Genomic DNA, 9,577 nt, shown 5'->3' with positions numbered 1-9,577 from the left:
GATTGCTATTAGACATCCAAGTGTAGTTACTAATTGTGTATATCATTGAAGAGACTGGAGATGTAAAATTAGAAGTCACTGGTATACAGTTGTTATCCTCAGCCATAGTGACAGGTGAGGTTGACCAGTGCAAGGGTGAATGGTAAGGAAAAGAAGTACATGAATGGAGCCACAGGGCACCACAGTATTGAGAGGTTGGGGGGGTGGGGGATAAGAAGGAACCAGCACTGGAGTCTACGAATACAGGTAAGAGAAAAACTCAGAAAGCAGTGTGTTGGAAAGCAAGTGAAGAAAATGTTTCAAAGAGAAGGAAGTGATCAGCTCTGTCAAATGCTACTCATAGTTCAAGGACGTGGATGACTGAGAATCAAGCATTGCATTTGGTAATGCAGAGGTCAGCAATGGCCTCAGTGAGAGCTAGTTCTGTGAAGTTAAGAGAATTTACTGTTGTTTTTCTTTAAGATGGGAGATATTGCCAAAAATATTTCCCAGATTATGGGCATAAATAAAAAATGAAAAAAAACATGATTATTCAAAAAAAGTATGTCCCTAAAGAAAGCAAAGACAGGATCTTTTGCACAAGTTAGGGGCATTGGCCTTACATAGGAGCAAGGACAGTTATTTACTGGGAAGTAAGCAGTGTTATAGACTCAGATGCTGATAGGTCAACAGTGTAGAATTTCTGAAAGTTTTCTTCTGCTGGCTTCCATTTTTCTCTGTGAAATAGTAAATAGAGTTAATGACTAAGAAGACAGAGTGGGGAAGAGAAGCTGGAAGGTTCAGGAGAGAGAAAATATTACCAGCACTACTGGTGTAGATGGTTTTAGCAAAATTCAAATGTTCAGACTTTAGAATAAGGTACATCTAATTTTCTGACATTTTACAAAAAGGAGTTTCTGGTTTTGTTATGATGTATTTATATATTACATGTTGTTTGTAACATTTGTGTTTATAAAATGTGTATATTGGAGGGTTGAAGCCAGTGGCAAGAGGAGATGAAAATACAAAAGAAAGACTGATAAATCGACCCAGTGAGGCCCTAAAGGGAATGGGAGGATGTGGGATTTAGAACAGAAGTGCACAGATGAGTCTCGGACAGGAGGGAAGGGAATAAAGGCGGGAACAAGTGTTAAATGTGTATATAGGGAGGGATTTCAAACCTGATAGAATCCCTTTTCTCCATACCTACAGCTGAGAATGACGAAGTCCGTGGGGGCAGAGTAGTCAAGCTAAAGAAAACAATGTGGATGAGCAGCTGTGGGAATGGAAGAGTGTACTGCACAAGTGTGTGCCAGGAACTGCTAAGTGTCACTCAGCATCCAACTGAGCTTCCATAGTATATATTTTGGGATTCAACAGCCCACATGGTTGTATGATTTTCTCCAACATTTCCCTGAAGTTAAAGGATAAATATCTGCTTATATGGAAGTCAGCTCCTTCCCCAAAAAGAAGCACCAAGAGAAGCAAATGTGGCTGTCTAATCTAAATGTAATTCTTGTGGAATATTAAATACACATTCATTGATTTACTTGTTCCACAAAAGGTTACTGAGCATCTTCTATGTTCTAGGAGCAAAACTAGAGCCTGCAGTCGAATTGAAACAAGACATCAATAAAATTAGCTCACAAATAAATGGAAAATGGCAATAGTGAACCCACTGGGAAGGCAAGGAGGAAGGAGCTATAACAGCATATAATAGTGATATATTTTTCCCATGGTAGGATGGAAGCCAAGATTACACAAAGATCTGAAGACTGAGTAGGAGTCCCTTAGAGGAAAAGGATGCGGGAACTGTACCCTGGGCAGAGAAAACAACATATGCACAACCCTGGAGGCAAGGGGGAGCACAGTGAGTACCAGGGACTGGAAACCAAACCTGAACGCTGGCAAGAGCAAGGACAGAGTGAGACAATAAAAATAAACAGAGTGGGCCTTGAGGTCCATGTGCAGTATTTTCCCTATACCCTTAGAGCAAAGGAAACCACTGAATTTGTCGGCAGGAGAGTCTAGTGATGGGATTTGCATTTCCCAAAGACCATCTTGGGTGTGAAGGTGGATGTCTGGAGGTTCTGCAGGAGCCTCTAGGAGATGATAGGGCTGAGACTGGTGAGAGAGAGGGCAGTGGCGATGGAGGCAGAGAAGTGAATGGATTCAAGAGATCATTGGAGGTTAACACTGTTAGTGTGTGTGTGTGTGTGTGTGTGTACACACCTTCTTTATCCATTCATCTGTCAAAGGACATTTAGGTCATTTCCATATGTTGGCTCTTGTGAATAATGCTGCAATGAATCATGGGAGTGCAGATATCTTTTTGAGATACTGATTTTCTTTTTTTTTTTTTAAAGATTTTTTAAATTTATTTGACAGAGAGAGACACAGCCAGAGAGGGAACACAAGCAGGGGGAGTGGGAGAGGGAGAAGCAGGCTTCCCGCAGAGCAAGGAGCCCAATGTGGGACTCGATCCCAGGACTCTGGGATCATGACCTGAGCCCAAGGCAGACGCCTAACGACTGAGCCACCCGGGAGCCCTGATTTTATTTTCTTTAGAAATACACCCAAGAATGGGAATCATATGGTAGCTGTCTTTTTAGTTTTTCGAGGAAACTCCATAGTGGTTTCCATTGTGGCTGCACCAATTTACATTTCCACCAACAATGCACAATGGTTCCCTTTTCATTACATCCTAACCAACTTTTGTTATCTCTTGTCTTTTGATAATAGCTATCCTAACAGGTGTGAGCTGATATCTCAGTGTAGCTTTTATTTGAAATTCCCTGATGATTAGTGATGTTGAGCATGTTTTACATGTACCCATTGGCCACTTTTATGTCTTCTTTGGAAAAATGTCTATTCAGGTCCTTTACTTATTTTGTAATTGTATTATTTGCTTCTTTGCTATTGAGATTTATGAGTTGTTTATACATTTTGGACATGAACCTTTTATCAGATATATGGTTTGTAAGTATTTTCTCCCATTCTATAGGTTGTCTTTTCAATTAATTGATTGTTTCCTTTGATGCACAGAAGCTTTTTACTTTGATGTAGACCCACTTATTTTAGCCTTTGTTGCTTGTGCTTTTGGTGTCTGATTTAAAAAAATCATTGCTAAAACCAATGTCAAGGAGCTTACCACCTATGCTTTCTTCTAGGAGTTTTTTGTGAGTGGTATAAGATAGAAGTCCATCTTTTCCCCACTGTGTATTCTTGGTGCCCTTGTCAAAGATTAATTGACTGTATATGCATGGGTTTATTCTGGGCTCTTTATTCTGTTCCACTGGTTTATGTGCCTGTTTTTATGCCAGGACCATACTGTTTTTTTATTACTGTAGCTTTGTAATACAGTTTGAAATCAGGAAATGTGATGCTACTAGTTTTGTTCTTTCTCAAGATTGCTTTGGCTATTCAGGATCTTTTGTGGTTACATATAAATTTTAGGATAGTTTTTTCTATTTCTGGGGAAAATATTATTGAAATTTTGGTAAGGGTTGCATTATATATCACCTTGGGTAGTATGGCTACTTTAGCAATATTATTTCTTCCAATCTAAGAACATGAGATTTCTTTCTATTTACTTGTGTCTTCTTCAATTTATTTCATCAATGTCTGATAGTTTTCACGTCTTTAACACCCTTGATTAAATGTATTTCTAAATATTTTATTGTTTTTGATGCTACTATAGATGGGATTGCTTTTTTAATTTCTCTTTCAGATAGTTTGTTTTTAGTGTATAGAAACAACAGATTTGTGTATGTTGATTTTGTATCCTGCAACTTTACTGAATTTATTTATTAGTTGTAGCAGTGAAGCCTTTAGGGTTTTCCATATATAAGATCATGTCATCTGCAAACAGTTGGTTACTTCTTCCTTTCCAATTTGGATGCCTTTCATTTTTTTTTTTCTTGCCTAATTGCTCTGGCTAGGCCTTCCAGTACTATGCTGAGTAGAGGTGGAGAGAATTTCTTAAGACTTGTTCTGTGGCCTAACATATCTAATCTGGAGAAGGGTCCATGTACACTTGAGAAGAATATGTATTCTGGGGCTTGTTGGATGGAATATTCTGTATATGTCTGTTAGGTGCATTTGGTCTAAAGTGTAGTTCAAGTCCATTGTTTCCTTATTGATTTTCTGTCTGGATAATCTATCCATTGTTGAAAGTAGGGTATTGATGTCCCCTACTATCATTGCACTGCTGTCTATTTCTACCTTCAGATTTGTTAGTAATTGTTGAATATGCTTAGGTGCTCCAATATTGGGTACATATATATTTAAATTGTTATATCCTCTTGACGAATTGACCCCTTTATCATTATATAATGACCTTCTTTGTCTCTTGTTAGAGCTTTTGACTTAAAGTCCATTTGTCTGATATAAGTATAGCTACTCCTTCTCTCTTTTGGTTTCCATTTGCATGGAATACCTTTCCTTATCCCTTCATTTTCAGCCTATAAGTGTCCCTAAAGCTTAAGTAAGTCTCTTGCAGGCAGAATATAGTTGAGTTTTTAAATCCATTCGGCCACTTCTGTCTTTTAGTTGGAGAAGGTAAGCCATTTACATTTAGAGTAATTATTGATAGATAAAGACTTACTATTGCCATTTGATTGTTTTATAGTTCTTTTGTTTCTTTCTCCCCACTTACTGTCTTTCTTTATGAATTGATTATTTTTGTAGTGTTAGCCTTGATTCTTTGTCTTTATTTTCTGTATTTATTATAGATTTTGCTTTGTGATTACCATGAGACTTTCATAATACATCTTATAGTTTAAACAGTCTATATTAAGCTGATAACAATTTACTTCAATTGTATAACAAAGTTCTACACATTTATGTACCAGAGATGAAGATAGAGAGAGATGATGAGTTGATGGGGGGATAGGCCCCCCAACCCTACCTTTTGTGGGCTAGTCTAGAGTTTGTATTTTTCTTAGTCATTGCACTCATCTTATGTTGTTACCCAGAAACACAAACACAAATGAAAATCGCAATGTAGAAACCTGGAAGAACAGTTTTAAAAACAACTACTTTTATTTGCTTTACCTTAAAAGCCCAGGGGATTTATATAGTGTGTCATGCAGAGAGCTTTCCAAAAAAACACTTTAGATACTTGTCTATCTCTTTAAAACTTCTCAATTTAAGCAGCTACAAAATTTTTCCTTTCTCCCAGTCCCTTTACTGTTTATGTGCTTCCTTTTTAGCTCTGCCCCCTCTACTTTGCCACTCTGCTTGGGACCCTACCTCCTATACTCAGCCCTAGCTGTGGAATCTAGTCTACTTTACCGAGGATCTTCCCTTATAGGGAATAGCCTTCTGGAATTCTGGTGAAAAACTCTTCCACTTTGTGAAACACATAACTATTAGTTCAGAATCTAATTTAACTGCTAGACCAGAAGCTCCATGTGAACTAGCATTTTGTTTATCCATTATTTCATATCCATCATCTAACATAGTATAGAGAACTTAATTAAGCCCAATTAATATTTGTTGAATGAATGAATGCTTAGAGTTTTCTAGTGTGCAGTGGAAGGATTATGTGGAAGAATTATGGCCAGGATAGAAAAGGAAAAAGATAGGGCCAAAGAAAAGGGGAAGGCAAGGGTCCAAGAGTATAGTACTAGAAAATATAACCAGCATCCTTTAGTCAAGCTGAAGAACCTCTATTTTCTGACCCATCCCTTTCTCATCTTCCTGGAGATCCACTTATCAACTGAGCCGTGAACATGACAAGACCAAGAAGCCTTTCAGGTTCTGAAACACAAGTAGCTGCTCCCTCCAATCTCTCACTAACTGCTTTTGCTGTTGTCTGTCAACATCTTCCTGTGGAAAAAGATATTTGCAGATGTTAGAGAACATCCTGATAGAGACTTTCCATCTGAAATCATAAGAATTAAAAGGGCTTTGTATCTCTCTTTTTTTTTTTTTCCCCAGATAAATGTCTGTTTTATTAAGTAACTGATCCGTGTAATTGCTGAGGTCACTATATACAGACAAAAAAAAGGGAGTTTTATTTTTTGGCCTCTTCCCCTTGGACAGAATCTTGATAATTTCCTCCTCCTTGCCCTGAAGCTGCTCTTCATAGCACTTGCATTCTTCCTTGGTCTTAGATCTGCAGGCCTCAGCTTAGTGAGCCAGAAACTTCTTCTGAGCCTTGTCTACCTTCAGCTTATGGATATGTTCCAGGAGAATCTGCTTGCTTTTGAATACGTTACCCTTTACTTTCAAGAACAGGCTGTGACTTATTTCACTCAACATAATACCCTCCAGTTCCATCCATGAGAGACGATGGACTCTGAAAAACAAACAGGGTTCTAGAGGGGAGGGGGGTGGGAGGATGGGTTAGCCTGGTGGTGGGTATTGAGGAGGGCACATTCTGCATGGAGCACTGGGTGTTGTGCACAAACAATGAATCATGGAACACTTCATCTAAAACTAATGTTGTAATGTATGGGGATTAACATAAGAATAAAAAAAAAAAAAGAACAGGCTGTGATACACAGCAGTCAATTTTCTTAGATTCTTGGTATCTTCTGAGCAGCTGGTGCAAAATTCTCATCCTTTTCATCCAGGTTACCTTCTCAGGCATTCAAGACTTGGCACTACCCTTTCTCTTACCAATGCCCATATGCCTGCCCTCTGGTGGGCCAAAGTGTTTTTCTGGCACCAAGCCTGGCAATGGACAGTTACAAGCTTCCAGATATCAGTCCATCTTTGTTCAGTTTCCAGATCTGCTGACAGGAGACAGGAGTTGGCATTGGCGATTTCATTGCTCTCATTGGGGTTCAACCAGGCCTTTGTTTTGCCATAGTGGAGGACACTGGAGGCAAGCCTTTTCTGAAATCTGAGCATGCTCATGGCTGTGGCTGCAGTGGCAAAAGGAAAGCAAAAGGGCTTTGTGTTTCAAGAGAGCCCTTAGCCAGAAAGAGGGCAGATGTCCAAGGCATTTGTGTGTCAAGAACAAATACTCATGGCTTTGTCCTTTATTGAGGTCTTTTGAATCTATGTGCATGGAGAAGAGATTCTGACTTTTTCTTGTTAGAAAACATATATAAGAATAATTGGTGATATTCAGTGTCATCTAACTGTTAGAAAGAAAAAAATTGGGAAATAGTCTATGTAGGGAATTCTGTTTTCTGGAAGGCAGGGTTTAGTTTTAGTTTTAGTTTTTAGCTATTGCAAGAAAAGAAGATACAATTTTTTGTGCTTTGACATTTAGTTTGACAAATACAATCATCTGAATTTAGTTTTTGGTCAATTCAACTTAATTTGTATCTTAAAAGTCCTAAAATTGGCTTAGAAAAAGTCACCACTCCCAGTATATCCTCAAATAATAAACACAAACATATGGGGAAGAAAAGATAGCCACCAATAAATTTTTAAAAAAATCACACCCCTTCTTTATCACCAGTACCAGTAAGAAATAGAACAAAATGACCTAATAAGGGACACAATATTATGGAGTTGTACCCAGTTTGGGTGGTGGGAAGGGGTAGTTTCCTTACATTCCCAGCTGTCTACATTCCAGAATTAATTAGTAATAATAGAGGTATTCTCCTGAATCTAAAATATATCTTTTAACCAATTTTTCTATGTGAGAAACATGTCTTTCTCCTTCTTTCATAACCAGAGCACATAGTCTTAATGCTCAAGCAGTGCCAATTATTATGTTCAAAATAAACCTCATTTAATTTAAAAAACACTTCTACCTAAATGGGATTAATATGAGGTGATATAAGAGGAAAAAAGGGGGAAAAACTACGGAATATAGGAGGAAATCTTCTATAGCATGTCAGTTTAACACGTACAGAAATAATGGGTTATGTTTGGACCTCTGAAGGAATTTGGTGGTTAAACATCTATAGAATATACCAAACAGATTAGTCCATGTGATCACTGACACCAATTCTTCCCAGATATCTTAATACCCCATGCAAGCTCTCAGAGATTCAAGTATATTCTCTAAATATTAACAGCCCCAAATTTTAGTGGAAGGAAGCACCTGGCTGACTGTGTGGGGAAAATATTAATTTAGGGTATATTACATTTTGTCATTTCCTACTCCCCCCCTCATACATGAGTTTGTATTAGGATCAGCCTGTTGTAACATGAAACACTTGGCTATAATGTATAATAGTGAAAATACTAAATGTTTCCCAAGTAAAGTTCACATAGCATGATTGTTATTACAAGACCTAAGCAAATCACTTCGTTAAGTAATATGCCCATGGAATAAATAACTATTAGAAAAACATATCTAGATTTATTAACTGAGCTAATGGAGTAATAAATCATGGTGACTTAGGAATCTAAATTTATTTTTTTAAAAAACATTGTAGTGGGCTAAATGGTGGCCACAAAATAGATATGTCTATGTCCCAAACCCTAGAAGCTATGATATTACCTTATTTGGAAAAAAGGTCTTTTCAAATGTAAATAAGGATCTTGAGAAGATAATTTTGTATTATGCAGGTGGGTCCTAAATTCAATGACAAGTGTCTTTATAAGAGACATAAAGAGAAGAAATCAAACACATAGAAGAAAAGGCAATATGAAGACAGAAGCAGTGATGTAGCCACAGCCCAAGAATGCAGATGGCCACCAGAATCTGGAAGAGACAAAGAACAATTCTCCCCTGGACCTGCAGAGAAAGCAGAGCCCTGCCAGATTTTGAACTTATGGTCTACAGAACTGTAAGAGAATAAATTTCTGCTGTTTTAAACCACCCAGCTTGTGGTGATTTGTTATGGCAGCCCTAGAAAACTAATACAGCCATCTAGATTACTCTAGATGTATTTTAAACTTGTTTGGAGAGTGAATTCCAGCTATAGAGAAAACTCCTGGACACGTCCTTAGGATTGATGGCTTCTTTTTTTTTTTTTTTTTTTTTTTTTTTTTTTTTTTAGATTTTTTTTTTATTTATTCATTTGAGACAAAGAGATACAGACAGAGAGAGAGAAAGCATGAGCAGGGAGAGAGGCAGAGGCAGAGGGAGAAGCAGGCTCCCCGCCGAGCCAGGAGCCCGATGTGGGGCTCGATCCCAGGACCCCGGCATCATGACCCGAGCTGAAGGCAGACGCCCAACCATCTGAGCCACCCAGGCGCCCCGGATTGATGGCTTCTTATAATACAGGTTCCACCCAGAACTAACTGTGTGACCTTGAAAAAGACTCTTAGCCTCCTGTTAATCAATTTCTTTATGTGCAATTGGACTAGATGATCTTAAAGCTGCCTTCCAAATCTAAATTCTACACTTCTTGTAATAACTGACAGTAGAACACTGAATAAGGAGAAGCACAGCTAGCATTTTGTAAACAGAGTCTCACACATACATACCAGATCTCAAATACACATACACACCCTCCCCCACACCCCCAACACAACCCCCCCCCACACACACACATTCTTATTAAAAAAACTTTTGGGTTTGTGTTATGAGAGAGGGAAGAAGAAACATGATTAGCTATAATTGCTATCATTTATATGCCAAATGTTGTTTCATGTAATCCTTATGATAAACTTGCTGCTGTAGCAGTCTGGGTCCAATCAGGAGACAGAAACAGCACAGTGGTTTAAACAGGGGAAGTTG

The 9,577-nt window shown here is 38.2% G+C and overlaps 1 pseudogene; it reads right to left on the bottom strand.

The window, feature by feature from the left end:
• Positions 1–461: 461 nt before the first annotated feature.
• On the bottom strand, positions 462–9,345 carry LOC135365575 (large ribosomal subunit protein eL19-like; annotated as a pseudogene).
• Between the last annotated feature and the right edge of the window lie 232 nt (positions 9,346–9,577).

This window comes from Mirounga angustirostris, unplaced genomic scaffold (assembly GCF_029215605.1).
Source record: "Mirounga angustirostris isolate CCGP_5_RB_7025 unplaced genomic scaffold, mMirAng1.0.hap1 SCAF_8, whole genome shotgun sequence".
Classification (NCBI taxonomy): Eukaryota; Metazoa; Chordata; class Mammalia; order Carnivora; family Phocidae; genus Mirounga; species Mirounga angustirostris.
The sequence above is the reverse complement of the archived record's forward strand: the minus strand, read 5'-3'. Positions and strand labels throughout refer to the sequence as shown.